Source organism: Mustelus asterias, chromosome 14, assembly GCF_964213995.1.
Source record: "Mustelus asterias chromosome 14, sMusAst1.hap1.1, whole genome shotgun sequence".
Lineage (NCBI taxonomy): Eukaryota > Metazoa > Chordata > Chondrichthyes > Carcharhiniformes > Triakidae > Mustelus > Mustelus asterias.
This window is the reverse complement of record NC_135814.1, coordinates 88,213,595-88,230,788: the sequence shown is the minus strand read 5'-3', so window position 1 is coordinate 88,230,788 and position 17,194 is coordinate 88,213,595. Positions and strand designations below refer to the sequence as shown.

Below are 17,194 nucleotides of genomic sequence, written 5' to 3'. Positions count from 1 at the left end.
AGGTTGAGAGAGCTCGGTCTTTTCTCCTTGGAGAGACGAAGGATGAGAGGTGACCTGATAGAGGTGTATAAGATGTTGAGAGGTATTGATAGAGTGGATTCTCAGAGGCTTTTACCCAGGGCTGAAATGGTTGCCACAAGAGGTCGCAGGTTTAGGGTGCTGGGGAGTAGGTACAGAGGAGATGTTAGGGGTAAGTTTTTCACTCAGAGAGTGGTGGGTGTGTGGAATCGGCTGCCGGTAGTGGTGGTGGAGGTGGATTCGATAGGGTCTTTTAAGAGACTTTTGGATAAGTTCATGGAAGTTAGTAAGATAGAGGGTTATAGGTTAAGCCTAGTAGGTAGGGACATTTTCGGCGCAACTTGTGGACTGAAGGGCCTGTTTGTGCTGTAGCTTTTCTATGTTCTAGGTTCTATCCCCCAAGTTGCCTAAATTCCTTTACATCCCCTCAGAGGATAAATATTCATTAGTCAAATTCAATTACTATCAGTGTCAGTATTTTAATAACTGGCATTCTATTTGATTGAGAGAGGAGCTTCTGACCATATACTTACTTCACTATCATGTCCACTTACTTCCATCTCCATAACAACACCGTCTCTCACCTTACCTCAGCTAATATTCATAACTTTGCTACCACCAGATTATTCCAATGCACTCCTGACTCACCTCCCATTTTCCATCCAATGACTGTTCGAGATAATCAAAAACTGCCTCTTTATTAACTTGCTCCAAGTCCCATTCACCCGTCACCTCTGCACTAACTGACCTACCTTGGTTTCTGCTCTGCCAGTGCATTGAAGTTAAAATTCTCATGCTTGTTTTCAAATTCCTCCTTACCCTCTCCTCTCCCTTATCTCTGTAATGTTTTCAGTCCTTGCACCCATTGGGATATCTGCATTCCTTTAATTCTGGCTGTTTGTGCATTTATTTTCTTCGCTCTACGATTGGTGATTCAGCTGCCTAGGCATTCTTACCAATTTTAATGTTCACCCAACCTATTGCCCTCTCTCCTCCTTTAAGCCATACTGTAAAACCTATCTCTCTGACCAAGCTTTTGTGTTATCTCTCCTACTATGCCTTTATGGGGCATGGTGTGACATTTTAGTTGATAAAATTCCTGTGAGCCACTTTAAAATGTTTTACTAGGTGAGAGGCACTATATAAATGTAGGCTGGTGTTGTGTGATTCTATGGTTCTTTCAAAAAGTGTAAAGAGATCTGTAGGCAATTATTCACATGAGGCTTGACATGGAAATCCTTTCAGGTGTCACAGAATTACATACAATTTACAGGACAAAAGCAGGACTTTTGGTCTAACTGATCTGTGCCTGTGGTTATGTTCCCACTCAACTTCATCAAACCGGAAGAACATATCCTTCTAGTTCCATGGGGAGGCGATGGCCTAGTGGTATTATCGCTAGACTATTAATCCAGAAACTCAGCTAATGTACTGGGGACCTGGGTTTGAATCCCCCCACTGCAGATGATGGAATTTGAATTCAATAAAAATATCTGGAATTAAGAATCTACTGATAATCATTATTGGAAAAACCCATCTGGTTCACTAATGTTCTTTAGGGAAGGAAATCTGCCGTCCTTACCTGGTCTGGCCTACATGTGACTCCAGAGCCACAGCAATGTGGTTGCTTCTCAATTGCCTCAGGCAACTAGGGATGGGCAATAAATGCTGGCCAGCCAGCGATGCCCATGTTCTACGAATGAATTTTTAAAAGTTCCTCATGTAATTGTCTAGCTTCCCTTTAAATACATACATTCCCAAAGGGAAATATCTTCCCTATGTCTACCCTTCCTAATTTTAAAGACTTTAATTAGGCCACCCCCTCAGCCTTCTCTTTTATAGAGAAAAAAGCCCCGGCCTCCTCAAGCTTTCTTGGTTGTTATAACCTCTCAGTTCTGGTAGCATGCTTGTAATTCTTTTTGGACTTTCTCCAGTGCCTCTATTTCCTTTTTGTAACATGGAGGCAGGAACTGTGGATGGTATGTTTAGTGGGGTCTTCCCAAGGTTTAGTTCACGATTCAGAACTTCCCTATTTTAGATTCCTCTCTGGATCAAATAGAATGATGTGGAGATGCCGGCGTTGGACTGGGGTAAACACAGTAAGAAGTTTAACAACACCAGGTTAAAGTCCAACAGGTTTATTTGGTAGCAAAAGCCACACAAGCTTTCGGAGCTGCAAGCCCCTTCTTCAGGTGAGTGGGAATTCCCACTCACCTGAAGAAGGGGCTTGCAGCTCCGAAAGCTTGTGTGGCTTTTGCTACCAAATAAACCTGTTGGACTTTAACCTGGTGTTGTTAATCTTCAAATAGAATGCCCAGATTATGAAAATACTCACATCTATAGTTTTGAATAATTAAGAAATATCCCTGAGGGCAGATAAAATAAAGGAATTTAGGCAGCTTGGGGAATATGGAGGCCAGCCCCAAGGTAACAATCTGCTGATGAAAGATTGGAAACAAATCAACCCACTGTGGGAAACTCAATAGCATTTAATAAAAGAAGGACATTTAATCACTTACGTGTAGATATTCCAACATTTCTTTATTCTTTTACTCCAGTCGGACTCCTATTTTCCAAGGAGTATCTGACCTCCTTCCTATTAAAATACACGACCTTATTTGAGGCTTCACAAGAAAGTGCCTCCTACCCTTGCCCCCGCTCCCATTGAATTCAGTGAGCTTGTAAAGTATAGAAAACAGAAAACGTGTTGGTTAAGGCGAAGTACTGCGGATGCTGGAATCTGAAACAAAAACAGAAAATGCTGGAGAAACTCAGCAGGTCTGACAGCATCTATGGAGAGAGAATAGAGCCAAAGTTTGGAGTCTGGATGACCCTTCGTCAGGGCTAGAAATGTGCTGGTTTGGACTGGATAGCCTCAGCAAACACAAGGACTCTCTGGAAGAATCATGTTACACTTAGCTTCAATGTCGTGAGAGTATTTTTTTCATTGTAAAGGGGATGTGGGGGGGAGAATAGTTGGTGGAAATGACTGCAGATTGGTTCACATGCACATGATAAATGACAGACCCTGCCTGGTCTGTCAACTCCCCTGAATGCTGTCTTCACTCTCCGTGATCTCTTCAGGGAAGGATTTTACAGTGATTGCCAATGTCATTGAGTTGAAACTTTAAGAGTGCATTTGCAATGTTCCACTTTCATCTTCTAATTCTCAGAAGACCTGTTGCAGAGAAGGGAAGCACAGACACACATTAAGATCAACGAGCAGCCAGCAGGCAAACCAAGCAATAGCACAAGTCTAGCATTCCTGGAAGATAGATCAGATTGAAGGAGGTGCATGTGAAGTGCTGCTTCACCTGAAAGGGGTGTTTAGGCCCCGGGACAAGGAGCAGGGAGGAGGTAAAGGGGCAGGTGTTGCACCTTCTACGATTGCATGGGAAGGTGCCGTGGGCAGGGGGTGAGGTGTTGGGTGTGATGGAGGAGTGGACCAGGGTGTCCCAGAGAGAACGGTCCCTGCAGAATACTGACAGGGCAAATGAGGGGAAGATGTGTTGAGTGGAGGCATCATACTGGAGTTGGTGGAGGATGATCCTTTGAATGCAGAGACCAGTGGGGTGAAAAGTGAGGGCAAGGGGGACCCTATCCTGGTTCTGGGAGGAAGGGGAGGGGGTGACAGTAATAGACTGGGGGATGGGTCAGACGTGGTCGAGAGCCCTGTCAACCACAGTGGGTGGAAAACAAGCACAAGTCTGTTGGAAAAAGTCAAGTTTCTGCTAAACGCAAATACTCACGCCCTGATGGCTGGATTTTGGGAGAAGCCGTATTAGTGAAAGAATACCATTGGCAGCAACACTATAGAACACTGAAAACATTCACACATGCAGCACTGCAAGCATCTTTGAATAATAATTTAAAGATTTTAATTTCACAAACATTTATCCCAATGATTGAGCAAATGGAGAAGACAAGCTAGTCCAGAGAGAGTGGGGGGTGGGGATGGTATTGTTATAGAGTGCCAGGAGAGAGATTCTGAGCTCCATGTTTGCAACAAGGCACCCAATGATCTTTAAGACATCTACAGACAAGAGATGAGCCAATGGAGGGATGACCTGAAGACTGCTATTTCCTCTAGTCCGGCCTCCAGCTGAACATAGCACAGTCAAAAGGAAACAGAGGCTGCGCAAAGTTGCTCACTATTTGAAAGGGTTCTGAACCTGCCCCACCCGGAACATTCACAGTAATGTGGCTTCCAGCATGTTCTGCTCTTATTGCTTATCTCCAAGGTTCATTTTGGGCCTTTGTCCAGCGGATAAAGTGATGAGGAGAGATATCGCCAGCACCTCACTCAGGAATCTGCCTGGACTTTCAGCACCAGGCTGAGTTTGGCTCCCTCATCCAGAGAAAGCAGCAATTGGCACTGAAAGAGATCCCCTCCCTGCAGCTGGCAGTTTTTCACTTCAATGTGTATTAGCAACCATTCCCAATGAAACCAGCAACGGGGTGGGAGCAACAGACAGTTTATAGCCAGTTATATTCTGTAGAGAATAGTATCCTGGACTCCGATATCACAGCCGCTCATCCATATACACTCAGGGTGCCCATCTCTCACATATACACTCAGTGCAGCCTCTAATATACCCCTTCATAATGCAGTCTTTAATATATCCCCAACGTGCAGCCTCTAATCTCCCCACACAGTGGTCTCCAATATACCCTGACAGTGCAGCCTCTAATATACCCTCACAGTGCAATCTCTAATATACCCTGACAGTGCAGCCTCTAATATACCCTCACAGTGCAGCCTCTAATATACCCTCACAGTGCAGCCTCTAATATACCCTCACAGTGCAGTCTCTAATATACCTTCACAGTGCAGTCTCTAATATACCCTCACAGTGCAGTCTCTAATATACCTTCACAGTGCAGTCTCTAATATAACCTCACAGTGCAGTCTCTAATATACCCTCACAGTGCAGTCTCAAATATACCCTCACAGTGCAGTCTCTAATATACCCTCACAGTGCAATCTCTAATATACCCTCACAGTGCAGTCTCAAATATACCCTCACAGTGCAGTCTCTAATATACCCTCACAGTGCAGTCTCTAATATACCCTCACAGTGCAACCACTAATATACCCTCATAGTGCAACCACTAATATACCCTCACAGTGCAGTCTCTAATATACCCTCACAGTGCAGTCTCTAATATACCCTCACAGTGCAACAACTAATATACCCTCACAGTGCAGTCTCTAATATACCCTCACAGTGCAACCACTAATATACCCTCATAGTTTAACCACTAATATACCCTCACAGTGCAGTCTCTAATATACCCTCACAGTGCAACCACTAATATACCCTCACAGTGCAGTCTCTAATATACCCTCACAGTGTAATCTCTAATATACCCTCACAGTGCAGTCTCTAATATACCCTCACAGTGCAACCACTAATATACCCTCACAGTGCAGTCTCTAATATACCCTCACAGTGCAACCACTAATATACCCTCACAGTGCAGTCTCTAATATACCCTCACAGTGTAATCTCTAATATACCCTCACAGTGCAACCACTAATATACCCTCACAGTGCAGTCTCTAATATACCCTCACAGTGCAACCACTAATATACCCTCACAGTGCAGTCTCTAATATACCCTCACAGTGTAATCTCTAATATACCCTCACAGTGCAACCACTAATATACCCTCACAGTGCAGCCTCTAATATACCCTCACAGTGCAATCTCTAATATACCCTGACAGTGCAGCCTCTAATATACCCTCACAGTGCAGTCTCTAATATACCCTCACAGTGCAGCCTCTAATATACCCTCACAGTGCAGTCTCTAATATACCTTCACAGTGCAGTCTCTAATATACCCTCACAGTGCAGTCTCTAATATACCTTCACAGTGCAGTCTCTAATATAACCTCACAGTGCAGTCTCTAATATACCCTCACAGTGCAGTCTCAAATATACCCTCACAGTGCAGTCTCTAATATACCCTCACAGTGCAATCTCTAATATACCCTCACAGTGCAGTCTCAAATATACCCTCACAGTGCAGTCTCTAATATACCCTCACAGTGCAGTCTCTAATATACCCTCACAGTGCAACCACTAATATACCCTCATAGTGCAACCACTAATATACCCTCACAGTGCAGTCTCTAATATACCCTCACAGTGCAGTCTCTAATATACCCTCACAGTGCAACAACTAATATACCCTCACAGTGCAGTCTCTAATATACCCTCACAGTGCAACCACTAATATACCCTCATAGTTTAACCACTAATATACCCTCACAGTGCAGTCTCTAATATACCCTCACAGTGCAACCACTAATATACCCTCACAGTGCAGTCTCTAATATACCCTCACAGTGTAATCTCTAATATACCCTCACAGTGCAGTCTCTAATATACCCTCACAGTGCAACCACTAATATACCCTCACAGTGCAGTCTCTAATATACCCTCACAGTGCAACCACTAATATACCCTCACAGTGCAGTCTCTAATATACCCTCACAGTGTAATCTCTAATATACCCTCACAGTGCAACCACTAATATACCCTCACAGTGCAGTCTCTAATATACCCTCACAGTGCAACCACTAATATACCCTCACAGTGCAGTCTCTAATATACCCTCACAGTGTAATCTCTAATATACCCTCACAGTGCAACCACTAATATACCCTCACAGTGCAGTCTCTAATATACCCTCACAGTGTAATCTCTAATATACCCTCACAGTGCAGCCTCTAATATACCCTCACAGTGCAACCACTAATATACCCTCACAGTGCAGTCTCTAATATACCCTCACAGTGCAACCACTAATATACCCTCACAGTGCAACCACTAATATACCCTCACAGTGCAGTCTCTAATATACCCTCACAGTGTAATCTCTAATATACCCTCACAGTGCAGTCTCTAATATACCCTCACAGTGCAGTCTATAATAGACCCTCACAGTGTAATCTCTAATATACCCTCACAGTGCAGCCTCTAATATACCCTCACAGTGCAGTCTCTAATATACCCTCGCAGTGCAGTCTATAATAGACCCTCACAGTGTAATCTCTAATATACCCTCACAGTGTAATCTCTAATATACCCTCACAGTGCAGTCTCTAATATACCCTCACAGTGCAACCACTAATATACCCTCACAGTGCAGTCTCTAATATACCCTCACAGTGCAGTCTACAATAGACCCTCATAGTGCAGTCTCTAATATACCCTCACAGTGCAACCACTAATATACCCTCACAGTGCAGTCTCTAATATACCCTCACAGTGTAATCTCTAATATACCCTCACAGTGCAACCACGAATATACCCTCACAGTGTAACCACTAATATACCCTCACAGTGCAGTCTCTAATATACCCTCACAGTGCAGTCTCTAATATACCCTCACAGTGCAGTCTCTAATATACCCTCACAGTGCAGTCTCAAATATACCCTCACAGTGCAGTCTCTAATATAACCTCACAGTGCAGTCTCTAAAATACCCTCACAGTGCACTCTCAAATATACCCTCACAGTGCAGTCTCTAATATACCCTCATAGTGCAGTCTCTAATATACCTTCACAGTGCAGTCTCTAATATACCCTCACAGTGCAGTCTCAAATATACCCTCACAGTGCAGTCTCAAATATACCCTCACAGTGCAGTCTCAAATATACCCTCACAGTGCAGTCTCTAATATAACCTCACAGTGCAGTCTCTAATATACCCTCACAGTGCAGTCTCTAATATACCCTCACAGTGCAGTCTCTAATATACCCTCACAGTGCAGTCTCAAATATACCCTCACAGTGCAGTCTCTAATATACCTTCACAGTGCAGTCTCTAATATAACCTCACAGTGCAGTCTCTAATATACCCTCACAGTGCACTCTCAAATATACCCTCACAGTGCAGTCTCTAATATACCCTCATAGTGCAGTCTCTAATATACCCTCACAGTGCAGTCTCTAATATACCCTCACAGTGCAGTCTCAAATATACCCTCACAGTGCAGTCTCAAATATACCCTCACAGTGCAGTCTCAAATATACCCTCACAGTGCAGTCTCAAATATACCCTCACAGTGCAGTCTCAAATATACCCTCACAGTGCAGTCTCAAATATACCCTCACAGTGCAGTCTCAAATATACCCTCACAGTGCAGTCTCAAATATACCCTCACAGTGCAGTCTCTAATATACCCTCACAGTGCAGTCTCTAATATACCCTCACAGTGCAGTCTCTAATATACCCTCACAGTGCAGTCTCTAATATACCCTCACAGTGCAGTCTCTAATATACCCTCACAGTGCAACCACTAATATACCCTCACAGTGCAGTCTCTAATATACCCTCACAGTGCAGTCTCTAATATACCCTCACAGTGCAGTCTCTAATATACCCTCACAGTGCAACCACTAATATACCCTCACAGTGTAATCTCTAATATACCCTCACAGTGCAACCACGAATATACCCTCACAGTGTAACCACTAATATACCCTCACAGTGCAGTCTCTAATATACCCTCACAGTGTAATCTCTAATATACCCTCACAGTGCAGTCTCTAATATACCCTCACAGTGCAGTCTCTAATATACCCTCACAGTGCAGTCTCTAATATACCCTCACAGTGCAACCACTAATATACCCTCACAGTGCAGTCTCTAATATACCCTCACAGTGCAATCTCTAATATACCCTCACAGTGCAACCACGAATATACCCTCACAGTGCAGTCTCTAATATACCCTCACAGTGCAGTCTCTAATATACCCTCACAGTGCAGTCTCTAATATACCCTCACAGTGCAGTCTCTAATATACCCTCACAGTGCAGTCTCTAATATGCCCTCACAGTGCAGTCTCTAATATGCCCTCACAGTACAGTCTCTAATATACCCTCACAGTACAGTCTCTAATATACCCTCACAGTACAGTCTCTAATATACCCTCACAGTACAGTCTCTAATATACCCTCACAGTGCAGTCTCTAATATACCCTCACAGTGCAGTCTCTAATATACCTTCACAGTGCAGTCTCTAATATACCCCCACAGTGCAGTCTCTAATATACCCTCACAGTGCAGTCTCTAATATACCCTCACAGTGCAGTCTCTAATATACCCTCACAGTGCAACCACTAATATACCCTCACAGTGCAGTCTCTAATATACCCTCACAGTGCAACCACTAATATACCCTCACAGTGCAGTCTCTAATATACCCTCACAGTGCAATCTGGTGGGGGGAGGCGGGTCAGATCATTCTGCTGGGGAGGAGGGTCAGTTTGCTCTCTGGTGGGGAAGAGGGTGGCGGGTCAGATCGCTCTCTGGTGGGGATGAGGGAGGGAGGTCAGATGGCTCTCTGGTGGGGGGGAGGGAGGGAGGGAGGTCAGATGGCTCTCTGGTGGGGGGGAGGGAGGGAGGTCAGATGGCTCTCTGGTGGGGGGAGGGAGGGAGGTCAGATGGCTCTCTGGTGGGGGGGAGGCGGGTCAGATCATTCTGCTGGGGAGGAGGGTCAGTTTGCTCTCTGGTGGGGGGGGGAGGGGAGGAGGTCAGATGGCTCTCTGGTGGAGGAGGGGGAAATGGGTCAGATGGCTCTCTGGTGGGGGGAACGGAGGGAGGTCAGATCACTCTCTGGTGGGGGGGAGGGAGGGAGGTCAGATCACTCTCTGGTGGGGGGAGGGAGGGAGGTCAGATCGCTCTCTGGTGGGGGTAAGGGAAGTGGGTCAGATCGCTCACTGGTGGGGGTAAGGGAAGTGGGTCAGATGGCTCTCTGGTGGGGGTAAGGGAAGTGGGTCAGATGGCTCTCTGGTGGGGGTAAGGGAAGTGGGTCAGATGGCTCTCTGGTGGGGGGGGAGAGGGAGGCGGGTCAGATTGCTCACTGGTGGGGGTAAGGGAAGTGGGTCAGATGGCTCTCTGGTGGGGGTAAGGGAAGTGGGTCAGATGGCTCTCTGGTGGGGGGGGAGAGGGAGGCGGGTCAGATTGCTCACTGGCGGGGGGCAGGGGGCAGGGGGGCAGGGGATCCACTGCCACTCTGCGTGCGATCGGTGTGGGGCCGCGATCAGCCTGGGTAGCGGGAAGTGGGGGATAAGGGGGACTGTAATGTTGTGGGGGTGGGGCAATGTCTGTGGGGGCCGGGGGGGGGAGGCATTATCCAGCCCAGGAGGGATGTGGCAGAGGACTATTTTTCTACATTTTTTTCTGCACATGTGCAGTTGAAGGCTCCGATCGGAGCTGCAGTGTTTCGGGTGTGATAAGCCCCGCCCACAGACCTCTGCAGCGCGATTCAGAATCACTGGCGCCAGAGAATGGGCCAATAAGTCAGATCTGAAATACTCCCAGATTCAAGTCTGCCCAGCATTTAGAATCCAAATGGTAAAATCAGACTCAATGGGCCTGATTTCACCATTTTCATTCTAAGGGGGGAATTTTACCATTTTGAGTCTAAGTGCCGAATCCGGGCGTCAAATAGATCCGCGCCTGGAATCCTCTTTCCAGCGCGCCCATACGCGTTTTGCCGGCTCCGGTCCGATCCGCGCTGTGGGCGGGGCTTAGCGCTGGCGGACCGATCGGAGCTCTGAACTGCGCATGCGCAGTTTGAAAAAAATCTGACAGCGCGCGCCCGGCCTCAAAAAGAAAAAGCAGAAAATGGAGAGAGTGGCTCTCTGACGGTCATCCTCTGGTCGGGGCGGGGGAGGGGGGGTGTGTGACCGACCATCCCCTGCAGGGGGGGGTAGAGAGGGGGTGTGACCAATCATCCCCTGCGGGGGGGGGGGGGGGGGGGTGGAGGGGGGGTGTGACCGATCATCCTCTGGTCGGGGAGGAGTTCCGCTGCCTGTCTGCGGCCGATCCCTCCTGGCACCATCACTGGTACACTACCAGCCACAGCCATCTCTCCCGCTCTCTTGCCCCTGCACGGAAGAGTGATCTGTGGCTGGTAGTGTACCAGTGATGGTGCCAGGAGGGATCGGCCGCAGACAGGCAGCGGAATCCCCCCGACCAGAGGATGAGACGTCACACCACACCCCCCACCCCCCCAGGGGATGATCAGTCACACCCCCTCCCCTCCCAGAGGATGAGACGTCACACCCCCTCTCCTCCTCCCGCCCCCCTCCCGCCCCGACCAGAGGATGACCTGGGTCAGAGAGCTGTTGCAGTCTCTGACCCCGCTCTTCTGAGGCTGCAGCGGTGACTTCAGTCTGTTATTTTGCAGGTCGGTTACAGCGCGGACGCGGATCGGGCCAGAAGACGGTAAAGTGGGATTTGGCGGTAGAGTTGGGCGCGCGGTTCATTAAGTCGATTTTAATGCATGCAAATGCATTTAAATTGTCGGGCCGCCGATTTGGGCGCAGGCCGGACCCGCGCCCGAATTGGGTGTCGGGCGATCTGCTTGGAATCGGGTGCAGATCGCGTTAAAGGCCCGACGCCCAACTTTACCGCGATTACGCGCCCGTTTTGGTAAAACCAGGCCCTGAGTGCTGAATCTGGGCAGATCCGACTGGGAGATCTGCTTTCAGGCGCCCCCATACGCTCCCAGCCTGAAAATAAAAATCGCCAGTCTCATTCGCGCTATGGGCGGGGCTTAGCACGGCCAAAACGATCGGAGCTCTGAACTGCGCATGTGCAGTTGGAAAAGAATTTGAAAAAGTGCGCCCGTGTCAGATCGCTTCCGGCCGCAGAAAGGGGAGAAAGTGGCTCGGAAGCGACAAGCGGGAGCGATGGCCCCCACACACATCGCTGTCTCCCTTATCCACCCCCTCCCACTGCCCACACACATCACTGTCCCCTTTATCCACCACCTCCACTACGCACACACATCACTGTCCCCCTTATCCACCCCCCCCACTAATCACTGTCCCCCTTATCCACCCCCCCCACTAATCACTGTCCCCCTTATCCACCCCCCCCCACTAATCACTGTCCCCCTTATCCACCCCTCCCACTACCCACACACATCACTGTCCCCCTTATCCACCCACCCCCCGCTACCCAGACCGATCGCCACCCCTGCCCCCTCCCCCCCACTGATCACCTGCAGAGTGGCAGTGGATCCCCTGTCCCAACTGCGCCCCCACCAAAGATCCATCTGACCCCCCCACCAGGGATCCATCTGCCTCCTCCCCCCACCAGTGAATGAACGGGCCTCCCCCCCCTCCGCCCCCCCCCCCCCCCCTCCCCAGAGATACCTCTTACCCGCCTCCCTCCTCCCCCGCTCCAGACAACGATCTGGCCTCACTCACCCCTCTCCCTCCAGGACAATGATCTGGCCTCACCTCACCACCCCCCCCCCCCCCCCCGCCTCCAGACAACGCTCTGGCCTCACTCACCACCCCCCCCGCCCCGAGAAACATCTGACCCGTCTCCTCCTCCTCCCCCCCCAACCAGACAACGATCTGGCCTCACTCCCCTCCCCCCCCTCCAACCAGAGAATGATCTGACCCGCCTCCCTCCCCCCCACCACTGATCTGAGTCAGGGAGCCGCTGGATGCGCCTCTTAAGCAGCTGGAGCGCCCGATTCAGACTTTTATTAGCAGGTCCATTACAGCACGGTTCCGGATTGGCAAACGCGGTGGTAAAGGGGGAAATGCTGATAAAGTTGGGCGGGCAGTTCATTAATTCAATTTAAATGCATGCATTTAATAGATCGCGTTAATGGCCTCTCACCCGACTTTACCACGTTTTCGCGCCCAATGGTAAAATCGGGCTGCCAATCCTCAGACCTATTATTTTTCTTGGCCAATCTGTATGCTTCTTCCTTGGATCGGATACTACCTCTAATTTCCTTTGTGAGCCATGGGTTGGCCCTCTTACCCATTTTGCTTTTGTGCCAGACAGGAATAAACAGTTGCTGCAGTTCCTCTATACGTTCCTTGAATGTTTGCTATTGCCTATCCACTGTCATCCCTTTAAGTAACTCTCCCCAATCTATCAAGGCCAACTCACGCCTCATATCCTCATAGTTTCCTTTATTAAGATTCAGCGCCTTAGTCTCCAAATCAACTACTTCATTCTCCAATTTGATAAAAAATTCTATCATGTTATGGTCACTCATTCCCAAGGGGTCTCGTACAGCTAGATTGGCAATGATTTCCTTCTTATTACACAGTACCCAGTATAAGATGGCCTGCTCTCTACTTGGTTCCTCCACATATTGGTCAAGAAAACTATCCCGTATACACTCCAGGAATTCCTCCTCTACGGCATTATGGCTAATTTGATTTGCTCAATCTATGTGCAGATTAAAATCATCCATGATCACCAATATTCCCTTATCACATGCATCTCTAATTTTGTGTTTAATGCCATTCCCAACATCACCAGTGCAGTTTGGGGGTCTATGTATGACACCCACTCATATTTTTTGCCCCTTGGTATTTCTCAACTCTACGCATACAGACTCCGTGTTGTCAGAGCTAATATCCTTTTCTCACTATTGTGTTAATTTCCTCTCTAACCAGCAATGCCACTCCACCACCTTTTCCTTTATTCCTGTCCTTCCTAAATACCGAATACCCTGGGACATCCCTGGTCACCCTGCAGCCATGTCTCCCTACACCCAATTATACCGTACCTGTTTACATGTATCTGTGCGATTAGTTCATCGACTTTATTGCAAATGCTCCACGCGTTAAAGTGCAGAGCCTTTAAGCTTGTCTTTTTAACGTTGTTTGTCTCACTCCCAATATTTTTCTCTATAGTCCTGTTTGAACTTTGTCCTTGGTTTCTCTGCCTATCACTTTTCTTATTCCCTTTTCTGCCTTTTGTTTTTGTCCTTGCTCCCTCCTTCCCTGACTCCTTACATAGGTTCCCATTCCCCTGGCACATTAGTTTAAACCCTCCCCAACCACTCTAGCAAACAGGTAGTAATCCTGAGATCATACCATCCTGGAGTCTTGTTTGCGGCCACAGAAATGTCTGTCTATTCTCCTTACAATTGAGTTCCCCTATAACTATTGCACTGGCACACTTTTCACCTCTCCCCTCTGCAGCAGAACCAGCCATGGTGCAATGAGTTTGGCTGCTGCTGCTTTCCCCTGACAGGTCATTCCCCTCAACAGTATCCAAAACGCTATATCTGTTTTGCAGGGGAATGCCCACAGGAGATTCCTGCACTACCTGCCTATCTCTCTTCCTCTTTCTGGCGGTCACCCATTTCCCTTGTGCTGTGGAGTCTGAAACTGCGATGTGGCCAACTCTCTATACGTGCTATCCACGATACTCTCTGCCTCACGGATTGCTCCACAGCGTCCCCAGCTGATGGTAAAGCTCTGAAACTCGAGCTTCCAGGAGCTGTATACCTTCCCAGTGCAGTCTCTAATATATCCTCACAGTGCAGTCAATAATATACCCTCACAGTGCAGTCTCTAATATACCCTCACAGTGCAGTCAATAATATACCCTCACAGTGCAGTCTCTAATATATCCTCACAGTGCAGTCAATAATATACCCTCACAGTGCAGTCTCAAATATACCCTCACAATGCAATCTTGGAATATACTCTCACAGTGCAATCTCGAATGTACCCTCAATGCAGTCTCTAATGTACCTCACAGTGCAGCCTTCAATATACCCTAAGAGTGCAGTCTCTAATATACCCCCTCTCAGTGCTATCTGCTTCAAGAAGAGGACCATCATCCCGGTACTGAAGAAAAACCCAAGCAATGTGCCTTAATGACTATCGGCCGGTGGCTCTGACATCCATCATTATGAAGTGCTTCGCAAGGTTAGTCAATTCCAGCCTCTTGGACTACCTGGATCCACTACAGTTGCCTACCGCCGCAACAAGTCCACAGCAGACGCCATTTCCCTGGCCTGCACTCAACCCTGGAACACCAAGATAACAAGGACACCTATGTCAGACTCCTATTTATTGATTACAGCTCAGCTTTCAACACCATTATCTCCAACTCTGTGGCCTGGGCCTCGGCACCTCCCTTTGCGATTGGATCCTGAACTTCCTAACTCACAGACCACAATCAGTAAGGATAGGCAACACACCTCCTCCACGGTCCATCCTCAACCACCGGTGCCCCACAAGGCTGTGTTCTCAGCCCCCTACTATACTCCTTATACACCTATGACTGTGTGGCCAAATTCCCCTCCAATTTGATTTTCAAGTTTGCTGATGACACCACTGTAGTGGGTCGGATCTCAAACAATGACGAGATAGAGTGCAGGAATGAGATAGAGAATCTGGTAAACTGGTGAAGCAATAATAATCTCTCCCTCAATGTCAACAAAACAAAGGAGATTGTCATCGACTTCAGGAAGCGTAAAGGGGAACATGCCCCTGTCTACATCAACGGGGATGAAGTAGAAAGGGTTGAGAGCTTCACGTTTTTAGGTGTCCAGATCACCAACAACCTGTCCTGGTCCCCCCCATGCCGACACTATAGTTAAGAAAGCCCATCAACGCCTCTACTTTCTCAGAAGATTAAGGAAATTTGGCATGTCAGCTATGACTCTCACCAACTTTTACAAATGCACCATAGAAAGCATTCCTTCTGGTTGTATCACAGCTTGGTATGGCTCCTGCTCTGCCCAAAACTGCAAGGAACTACAAAAGGTCATGAATGGAGCCCAATCCATCACGCACACCAGCCTCCCATCCATTGACTCTGTCTACACTTCCCGCTGCCTCGGCAATGCAGCCCCCAGCATAATTAAGGACACAACGCACCCCGGACATTCTCTCTTCCACCTTCTCCCTTCGGGAAAAAGATACAAAAGTTTGAGGTCACGTATCAACTGACTCAAGAACAGCTTCTTCCCTGCTGCTGTCAGCCTCTAATATACCCTCACAGTGCAGCCTCTAATATACCCTCACAGTGCAGTCTCTAATATACCCTCACAGTGCAGCCTCTAATATACCCTCACAGTGCAGTCTCTAATATACCCTCACAGTGCAGCCTCTAATATACCCTCACAGTGCAGCCTCTAATATACCCTCACAGTGCAGCCTCTAATATACCCTCACAGTGCAGCCTCTAATATACCCTCACAGTGCAGTCTCTAATATACCCTCACAGTGCAGCCTCTAATATACCCTCACAGTGCAGCCTCTAATATACCCTCACAGTGCAGCCTCTAATATACCCTCACAGTGCAGCCTCTAATATACCCTCACAGTGCAGCCTCTAATATACCCTCACAGTGCAGCCTCTAATATACCCTCACAGTGCAGCCTCTAATATACCCTCACAGTGCAGCCTCGAATATACCCTCACAGTGCAGCCTCGAATATACCCTCACAGTGCAGCCTCTAATATACCCTCACAGTGCAGCCTCTAATATACCCTCACAGTGCAGCCTCCAATATACCCTCACAGTGCAGCCTCCAATATACCCTCACAGTGCAGCCTCCAATATACCCTCACAGTGCAGCCTCCAAAATACCCTCACAGTGCAGCCTCCAATATACCCTCACAGTGCAGCCTCCAATATACCCTCAGTGCAGTCTCTAATATACACTTACAGCGCAGTCTCTAATTTACCCTCACTGTGCAGTCTCTAATATACCCTCACAGTGCAGTCCTGAATATACCCTCACAGTGCAGCCTCTAATATACCCTCACAATGCAGTCTCTAATATACCCACACAGTGCAGTCTGTAATATACCCCCTCATAGTGGAGCATCTAAGATACCCTCACAGTGCAAGCTCTAATATACCCTCACAATGCAGTCTTTAATATACACACACAGTGCAGTCTGTAATATACCCCCTCAAAGTGGAGCATCTAAAATACCCTCACAGTGCAGTCACTAATACACCCTCACAGTGCAGTCCCCAATATATCCCCTCACAGCACAGTCTGTAATATAGACTCACAGTCCAGTCTCGAATATGCAACCTTACAGTGCAGCCTCTAATATGCTATCACATTGAAAACTCTAATATACCCTCAGTGCAGTCTTGAATACACCGCCTCACAGTGCAATCTCTAAATATACCCTCACAGTGTAGGCTTGAATATACCCTCACAGTGCAATATCGAATATACCCTCACAATGCAGCCTCTAATATACCCTCACAGTGTATCCACATGGATTTTAGTAAGGCGTTTGATAAGGTCCCCCATGCTCGGCTTATGATGAAAGTGAGGAGGTGTGGGATAGAGGGAAAGTTGGCCGATTGGATAGGTAACTGGCTGTCTGATCGAAGACAGAGGGTGGT

General features: G+C 47.8%; 1 protein-coding gene across 1 annotated transcript in view; it reads right to left on the bottom strand.

The window, feature by feature from the left end:
• Positions 1-17,194, bottom strand: part of LOC144503850 (myosin light chain 3, skeletal muscle isoform-like) — a 44,952-nt gene that overhangs the window by 10,387 nt on the left and 17,371 nt on the right. The window lies entirely within an intron of this gene.